The sequence below is a fragment of the Simochromis diagramma genome, unplaced genomic scaffold (assembly GCF_900408965.1).
Source record: "Simochromis diagramma unplaced genomic scaffold, fSimDia1.1 OVJJ01000321.1, whole genome shotgun sequence".
Classification (NCBI taxonomy): domain Eukaryota; kingdom Metazoa; phylum Chordata; class Actinopteri; order Cichliformes; family Cichlidae; genus Simochromis; species Simochromis diagramma.
In genome coordinates this window covers 96,421-105,587 of record NW_024386772.1, presented here as the reverse complement: position 1 = coordinate 105,587, position 9,167 = coordinate 96,421, and the positions used below count along the sequence as shown (strand labels likewise).

The 9,167-nt window shown below is 41.5% G+C and overlaps 1 long non-coding RNA gene across 1 annotated transcript; it reads right to left on the bottom strand.

Annotated features, from left to right (window-relative positions):
• Positions 1-6,642: 6,642 nt before the first annotated feature.
• Positions 6,643-8,712, bottom strand: LOC120739356. The gene is made up of 3 exons (XR_005697183.1): positions 8,589-8,712; positions 8,081-8,204; positions 6,643-7,776 (listed from the first exon to the last, which is right to left on the bottom strand). It is a non-coding gene; the product is annotated as an uncharacterized LOC120739356 (long non-coding RNA).
• Between the last annotated feature and the right edge of the window lie 455 nt (positions 8,713-9,167).

Sequence of the window (9,167 nt, the reverse complement as noted above, 5' to 3'; positions counted from 1 at the left end):
GCTGTCAGCCTGTGGCAAGTAAAAACAGAATCCCCTGCTTATTACTTTTGTGCTGGCAAAAGACATCCAGCCTCTGTCTGTTAATGAATGTTATAGGAGCCTGCTGCAACCCCCACAATACCCAAGTGGCAAGACGTGATATTCTGGATGAAGCGGGGGAGGAGGAGAAAATAGTACCAGGTGAAGATGAAAGTGAGTACGAGCGAGTTGGACAAAGATGTAGCAGATCACAGGGAGCTGTGAGCATACAACACGAGAGAATTATTGGTCCTGCAGACCTGCCTCCATGTCCGAGGGACTATTTTTTAGGAAAGCATCCAGTTTGCACTACAGTTACATTTGATTTCATTTATATAGCACCAGATCACAAAAACTGTTGCCTGAAGGTGCTTTATACTGCAGGGTAAACAGGAGCTTCTAAAGAAAAAAAAGAAAAGCATCTGGACTTTTTTAAGTTGCTTGAAGACGTTTCACCTCTCATCCGAGAAGCTTCTTCAGTTCTAAGGTCAAATGGCAGAGAATCCCAGATTTAAACCCAGTGGGGGTATCCCCCCAAAGAGGGACAAAAGGACCCCCTGATGATCCCGTGATGATCCTCTAATCACCTGAGCCAAGGTGTGAAAGCGGGTGTGGGTCCCAATCAGCCAGGGTTTCGGGTGAGCTCATTGTGAAACCTGGCCCCACCCTATTATGTGATTTCCTGAGGTCAGATGGCCCAGGGTGTGAGTGGGCGTTAAGGCGTCTGGGGAGGGAACTCAAAACTGGATTATAGATGGCAGACAGTTGGTGATACCCCCACTGGGTTTAAATCTGGGACTCTCTGCCATTTGACCTTAGAACTGAAGAAGCTTCTCTGATGAGAGGTGAAACTTCTTCAAGCAACTTAAAGAAGTCCAGACGCTTTTCTTTCCAAGCTCCTTAGACTACGATGACCTGGATGACTGAGAACCTTCACAGACACCCTACAAAATCATTAACCCCTAACATGAGCCCTTATGTTATGTTCAGCAGAAATATATTACCTTCTCTTATTATTACCCTCAACATCCGTCAGCTTGTTGAGGGTTAAGTGGCCTAACCAGGCCATAAGTATAGGATATGTTTGGCATCCCCAAATGGAAGTCTTGTGAATTGTAAGGAAAAAATGTTATGTTGAACATGATTAGAAATGTACAATCATATAGTATTTATTGTATTTTAACATGAGGCTAAAATACAACAATACATTACACAATCTTAACTGGTGACCTGGTAGATGCTGTAAGATAAATATTTACATTACTGCCACTAATAAAATAGGCATTGGCTGCATGGTTGTACACTCCAGTTTGTTTGCTTGCTAAGAAAAATATTCCTTTTTGTGTTGATTGTATATTTATATTCACTTTTTTGTTTTTGCAGGCTGAAAATATAAATAATAAGCAGCTATCAAAATGATTTGCCTATTTTTCTTTTTACTTTAGATACAACCGCTAAGGTAGAAACAGCCCACACAGGGGGAAAAAGTTGCTTAAAGATGTTTATTTATAAAAGCTTTTTCAGATACAGATAAATACCCACTCTCTCTCTCTTTCTCTTACTATCCTCTTCCCTCCAGTTTTCCCTTTTTTTTCTGCTCTTTAACAGACCAGAGAGTGTAAGGGTGAGGTGAAGAGAAAGTCGAGTCTTCTGAGTAACAAAGGTCTCTTTTAGCCTGGCTACATGGTAATGTACGCTGATCCAGAGCAGATTATATTCTATTCCATTTTATTATTGACTTAAACACTAACAGCACCAAAAGCCCACTGAGTGGAAAGGACACTAGTATATGTACATACAGTTTGTGTAAATGAAGAGTCAAATAACATCACGCTTTTATGAATAGCTTAGAGTTAACGAATGTTGATAACCACCGTTCTGATGCTGGGGTTTTTGTTGAGTCAGCTAATGGAAAGCGTGATCATGTCGTACGTCCTTCATAGTACATCCCTCAAGGACAGTCTGGCTTGCTGTCCAGGAAAAGCTTTTAAGCAATTTTAGGAAAGCTTTCTCGCTGAAGTAACTCAAAACAAAGAAACTGTACAATTAACTTGAAGTTGGTGTTAAAAGTTGGTCTTCCCTTTGGCCCACTTGGCCGTTATTACAAGGCCTGAAGTGGTAGAAAAGTCCCTCTGCAGAACAACAAACTGACATACAAACTGCCCAAATGTGACTCCCCAGACATACAGCAATGATACAAACACTGAAAATCAATACTGACTCAAATCTAGTCTTTAAGAGGTTTTGCCTGATGATAGAAAGATTCCTGTTGGCAGTGCGGCCTGTTCAGTGAAGAACAGGTTGCTGCAGTTATCCATCAATCAAACTAATGTGAAAATGTTAGTTTAATAAATAAAGATATAGCCATAACGACAGCTAAGTCTTTACAACAGGGAATAAAGGAAAGTCTCCGACTGGTTATGAGGGCAGCACTTCGGTAAAACATCAAAGTAAACAAAAAAAAAACATGCAATTATAAACCTCAATTCATCCTTAAGCTCAACTCAATATTCTTTGTCTCAACCGTCTCTGTTTAATTTGAAAATAGTTTTAAACTCTACTTTAATACTTTCTTTATTCATACTAATTAATGTTAGAAAGGTAATCAACTTATCTCTAATGTCAGACCAGCTCCCAGCAGAACAGCATCTCCACAAAAAACAGATGTGACTAAGACAGACTTTAATTAACAGGTTTACAACATTTAAGAGCTTTAATAAGTTGATCAGATTGTCAGTAAAGACTTTACATTCATCAGGTGAACTAGCATTAAAGTAAATTTAATGTATTTTGATTTGGGCACCCACAGTCCAAATTAATAAATACATAACTGCTCTTTACTGAGTTGAGCTAAATCAGCTTATTGATAGCTTATATCAGATGGAGTGTTTTGTATTGTTTGTTATTTTTCACTTCAGCTGACTGATGTCAGTTTTCTTGAACAGACCCACCTTCACAGCGTTAAAGAGAGTTAAAGTGAGTCCACAGTGACACAGTTTTTGTGATTCTGCATCTGCACATCATCACAGTGGATTTCTAAAGAAACAAACCAAACATTAGTGACTGTCAAACCAAGGATCAATGCCCACCCCAGACCCTTTCTGGTTCCCCCCGCAGCCCTCCACCTCCGCAGCACTTCCTTCTCTCTCTCCTGTTTCAGACCTTTGACCCCGCGCGACCCTTCCTGTTCACATTCGCTCACGCACTGTAAATAAAGTCGCTGTTAACCCCGAGCACTCCAGTGTTTTGTCTGCTTTCGGGTCCATTTCCGTGCCGCCTGTGGCAATACGATCTGGCCTGACACGGACCCATCAGTGGCACACAAGCAAACATGTTGTCCTCTTTTTGTGACATTCATGCAGCGTTTTTCTCTTGTGATGTCCCGTGCCCCTCCACCCGCAGCTGCTTCAGCGGTGAAGCAGCCACCGCCTTTCTGTCCCTTTCTGAGAGGTTTTTTATGTTCTGACCCATCGAAGTCTGCCCTTATGATGTTTTCCTGGCTGAGTTAAAAAAGGCTTTCGCTCATCCCGTTTCTGAATTCTCCATGAGAGCAACTGTAGTCTTGCCAAATTTGTATTTTTGCAAGCAAAAAATGACATGATGAAGGACCACCTCGCTGAAATATCTGGCGTCTAAAAAGATTTAATTTGCTTCGGCAGTTGAAATTACAAGTTACTGCGCTGGACCTCGATGTGAGATCTACTTCACACCAAGAACGACCCTGATTCAGGCTGTACAGTTTTTATACTGCGACAGTAACAAGTATTATTATAGCTATCATCTTCTGGAAGCAACGTGGCAGTCCTGCTGTCTCCCTACGAGTCCTCTCTCCGTTCACATCCGCTCACTCCCAACTTCGTTACCTCTTCCCTTTTCCTGGAATGACAAAGACAGACACGAAAACACCTCCCTGCCTGGCCTTGATTATTTTAATATTATCCCACTACTGATTGTACAGCTCTAGTTCGGGACACCCTGTTCAGACTCCCTTTGGCCCAGAGAATATCCTTCCAACAATTATCAGTGTGAGCATGTAGCAAAAGGGACCCTCAAGCACTCTACATCCATCCTCAATATTTCAGTCCAGACATACTGCTTGACGAGGCTTTTGACCCTCAAAACACGGAGCACCAACGAGTTTATGAGCACATTGGGTTGTGTATATATAAAAAAAAACAAAACCTTTATTAATACTTTTCAACCCTAACACTGCCTCATTCAAGGGAGTGCTCCATATAGACAACCAACTGAAGGAGAGAGAAGCAGAGAACAGAGCTAGAAATACACAGTCACTTGTTTAGTCCACAGAAGCAGAAGTAGCCTTCTCAAAACTGAAGACTCTGTTCACATCTGCGCCAGTGTTGGTTCACTCTGACACCAGATTCCTTTTTTGTGGTGAAGGTGGAGGCTTTGGACACTGGGGTTGAAGCTGTCCTTTTTCCAGCGCTCTGGACCCCAAGGGGTGCTTTCTTTTTCCTACGTTTATCTCCTGCAGAACGCAATGTAACGATATCAGTGATTGAGAGCTACAACCTATCAAATTAGTGCTGGAGGAACGGTGCCATTGGTTAGAGGGAATGGAATGGATTTACTACTTGGACTAACCACAGAAACCTCATCTGCTTCTGTCCAGCTAAAAGGTTAAATGCACGCCAAGCTCTTTGGTCATTATTCTTCAGTTGGTTTTTCTTTAATCTTTCCTATCGCCCAGGGTCTAGGAATGTTAAGCCAGATGCCCTCTCTGAACAGTTCTCACAAGACTCAGATCAGTCCACCCCTGAGCACATTCTGCCAGCCACTTGCTCCATCGGAACTCTTACCTGGGACATTGAAACCACGATCCAAACCAGAAGACCTTGATCCGGGTACCGGGCCTCCTGATCGGCGTTACATGCTGGTCACTGTCATCCATTGGGGCCATACGGCATGCTATACCTGCCATCCGGGGGAAAGTCAAACTCTCCTCTTGATCATCCTGGTGGGACATGTTGGAGAGAGATGTGAGGGGTCTGACAGGGGGCCACAATTCATCTCTCAAACATAGATACAATTCTGTTCTTCCCTAGGAGGCAAAGTATGTCTCAGCTCTGGTTACCATCCTCAAAATGGGGAAACCGAATGGCTGAACCAGAAGCTTGAGGCTGCTCCTCACCTCCTCAGCTACAGGTCAGTCCCTGATTGAAGCTTCTCTGGGAAATCACCCCCGCACCCCCAAGCAGGCCTGGAACCAGACCAGGCTCTGTTCAGGACAGCACCTCAGAACAAAAGGTACGCAGACTGTATTTGCACCTTGGTACTAGATTACTCGGCAGGACAGAAGGTAGGGCTGGCTGCCCGGGACGTTCCGCTCAAGGCTCTCAACCGGAAACTGTCTCCCCGTTATACTGGGCCTTATGAAACTGACTTTGTTCTCAGCCCCACATCAGTGAGCGTCCTTCCACTCTTCGCATTCACCCTACTATCCACGTGTCCCAAGTCAAATTAGTCCATTCTAGTCCTTTTCACTACTTTCTTTGCTTTTTCCCAACAGGCTTACATGGACACATGGTGTACCCATCAAAATATAGTCCCACCCCTGCTTGAATGGATCCTTAGCAGGGCTGAATATACACGTACCGACAGGCTATTAATAACCAATTGTATCACAGGTCAAATGTGGCCTGCGGGCCGCACATTTGATACCCCTGGTCTAGACAGACCACCATACTCCCCACAACTCCAACTAAGAGGTTTGAACTTAGTTGCTGTGAGATTGCAGTGTGTTACGACCCTGCACTTGGACCTAAACACTGCACTTGGACCTAAGACCAGTCAGACTCATTTTCTTTTTTCTGACTACTGGAGTACAATAAAGCTTGCTGATCACACACTACACAGCAAAATCGCCAGTGTTAAATTGACACTGTGAGTGTTAAATTTAACACTAGAAAAGTGTCTATATGTGTCCACTCTTTTGAGTGTTAAATTAACACTTTTCGAAGTGTTATATTTTTAACAACGAGCTAGTGTTATTTTAACACTGCACAGAGTTAAAAATTAACACTGAGTAACACTGCCCAGTGTCAAAAATATTCTACACTGGTGTTAAGTGTTAAAAATCAACACCGAATAGTGTTGGTGGTACTTTACACTAGCCCTGGTGTTAATAAATTCAACTCTGAATAGTGTTAATTTTCTAACACTAACACTAGTGTCAGTCAAATCATTAATACCACCAGATTACAATAAACTCCCATTAATCTCTGATATCTCTACTGCTACAATTAACCCCCAACATCTACCCATTACAAAGAAATACAAGACATTAACGTTCCAAAATACTTTGTATTCAGATACACCACAAGTAAACAAGTCATACAAAATTACAGTATGGGACAATGTACATTTTGTCATCAGTGCCATTTGAAAATTGCCTATCATAAGGTCTATAGTACACCAGATCATCTACAGAGATCAGTGCAAAGACATCTAATCCATCCTCAATAACAAATGCATTTAAGTGATCATTGAAATATACTGTTGAGACCTTACAAGTTAGAAGATAAGCATTGAAATCTCTAACAATTATACTGACAATCTTACTGAACAAAGGCATCTCATTTTCAACACCAGAACAAACCAACTTGTTTAGTTTTTTTTTCTGGAAACTGCTACAAAGTTCACTGTTTCGAAACATAGATGAAAGGGATCCCATGATAGGAACGTACATGAATTTATCATTGACAGGAACTTGCCTGTATGTCCCTGTTGTTCTATCTTTGCGTACATCAAAACGCACACCAAGAACATGCTCTATGGGTTCAACTATTTTCCATTTTTGCTCAAAATATCTTATCCTTTTAGATTCTGTGTTAAGACATGAAAATGGATTTTCAAGCTGATCAAAGCAATCCTCAACTTTTTCTAAGGTTTCTCTTGATGTATCAGTTGACAAACAGTCGACAACAGATTTTTTTGCATGTGCATGGATGTCATTAACCAGTTCCTCCAATGAACCAACTAAACACTGCACAGTACTTTCAGGAACTCCTGATGATTGTACTTGAGCAATAACAGAGCTGCACATGTTCAGTATTTGCCTTTTTTCAACTGGAACCGGTGTAGTTATTGTCATGGGATGAGCCACATTTACAGGCTGTGAAACAGAGGTTCCATCGTTAGGTACAGGCTCAAAATTGTTGATGACCTCAGAGTGAACGCAGTCTCCATGTGCTCGGAATAAGTGCCGCTTGTAACCAGAGTACGTGTGAAAGATAAATGAACATCCAGGCTCTCCACAGGTCAAACGTAAAAACTTTCCTGGGTACAAACCATGCTGGAACTTCAAATGTCTAAATAACACTGAGCAACTTGTGTGGTGTATCTTGCAAATGTAACAGATGAACATTTCCAGTCAAAGTGCTGAATAGTGGATATCTTTAAACCGTACAGTGAAGACTTCCTCTTGTTTCATTGACCCGAGGACTGTCCTTCACGCTGCCAACATCAATGCCATACACTTGATGGTCTGGATGAATGTGTAGAAGTTGTCCAATGCCTTATCAAAGGACACGGCAAATTAAAAAATGTGCCTTGAAAAGTTTTGCCTTGTCAAAACCTGCATCTCCCATCTGTGTCACACAGGGAATGACCTTTTGATCTAGGACAATGTAGAAACTTTGGGTAGAAACTTTGGATGATGTTCTTTCTTTCTCCAACCCACAGGACGAATGGCTGAGTGGGGCCAGCCTTAAGAAAAGCCTCTGTGCTACCTCCCACCTGAGGGAGAGAAAGAAACCAAGTGATTCACATTAAACAAAATTGATAATCTGATGTTGAGGCATTGCTGTTTGAAATTATGACAATATTAAAATGTTTCACTCCGCGCGCACAATTATTTTTGTTTCAATGTGTACATTTAGTTTTAATAGAAACAATGACATGTCAGTCCTGCAACACCAAGCCTGTCTGGGATAGATACATCTGCTGCAGGTTGGATCACCTTGCCATCTTAAAATATCAGCCGTTGATAATTTGCATCTGTTCTCATCAAAAGAGAAATATACAATTCTAAAAAGCATACCTTGATGAATTTCATTAGGTGGTGAGCAGCATCTGATGTGCTAATCTTTGAAGACGTCCTTCCCTTAGATGTTGGAGGTAACAAGTGAAGCAGCAAAAGATGGCAGCCGCCTCGCAGTCCCAAACTACAGAATAGAAATTAAGATCATCACAATTACTGTCATTTAAAGGACCACAGCAGCCATTTTTCCACGTTATGTAATACCATGATGACATTTTAGACACCTGATAATTTTTCTAATAAGGCAGTTTTCCAGCGCCTTGGTATAAAAATTCATTTCTAGAGACTTAAAATCTTCTGGCCACCAAGTGAAGTAGATATCGAGTCATAACAATAGTAAGATTATGTAACTTTTTTTGTGTTCAAACTACATTAAATGTCATTTCAGGTTTAACATGTTTGTAAGCTTGTTTTCATACCATACAGAAATGAGTGATATATTGTGTTGTGGGAATTAAGCAAATGCTGTAAAGGCATGCAAAATCTACCATTTCCAACTTACACTTACCAGCCTCGTCAGAGTAACGCTGTGCAGAAATGAGCAGCTCATCCAATTCTGTACTCTGAGACAGATTTTTGCAATCTTTGATGATCCTTGGCTTGAAGAATGTTGGCCACTTTGCAACCAGACACTTCCTCCCCAAAAAACAGCATTGTGAAGTCTTGGTCAATCTTAAACACAAAGTGTAACAACAGAAACAACACATTAACAAGAAAACAAACAAAGGAACCACAAAGCAGTCATTAAATTATTTTATGCCTTACCAAGCCAGGTGTATCCAGAAATCTTGGGAAAAGGTCCAGGACAGTAGAAGCTATGGCAGGTTCTTGAACCACTTTTTGCCTATGTTGAAATGTCACCTTCACGTTGTCTTTGACATGTTTCATGTCAGTTGAGTGCCTCTTCCTTGCATTTATCACCTGACAACGGCCTCACATTTGAACACAAGTTGCGAAGAGTCTTGGGGCTGTCTTGAAAAGCTGACTTTGATTACTTCATCTCTTCTCGGGAACCAGCATATCACCACCTTCCAAGAGTAGAACAAGGTCCAGCATATAACACCATTTCTTTGCAAAATATCTAGCA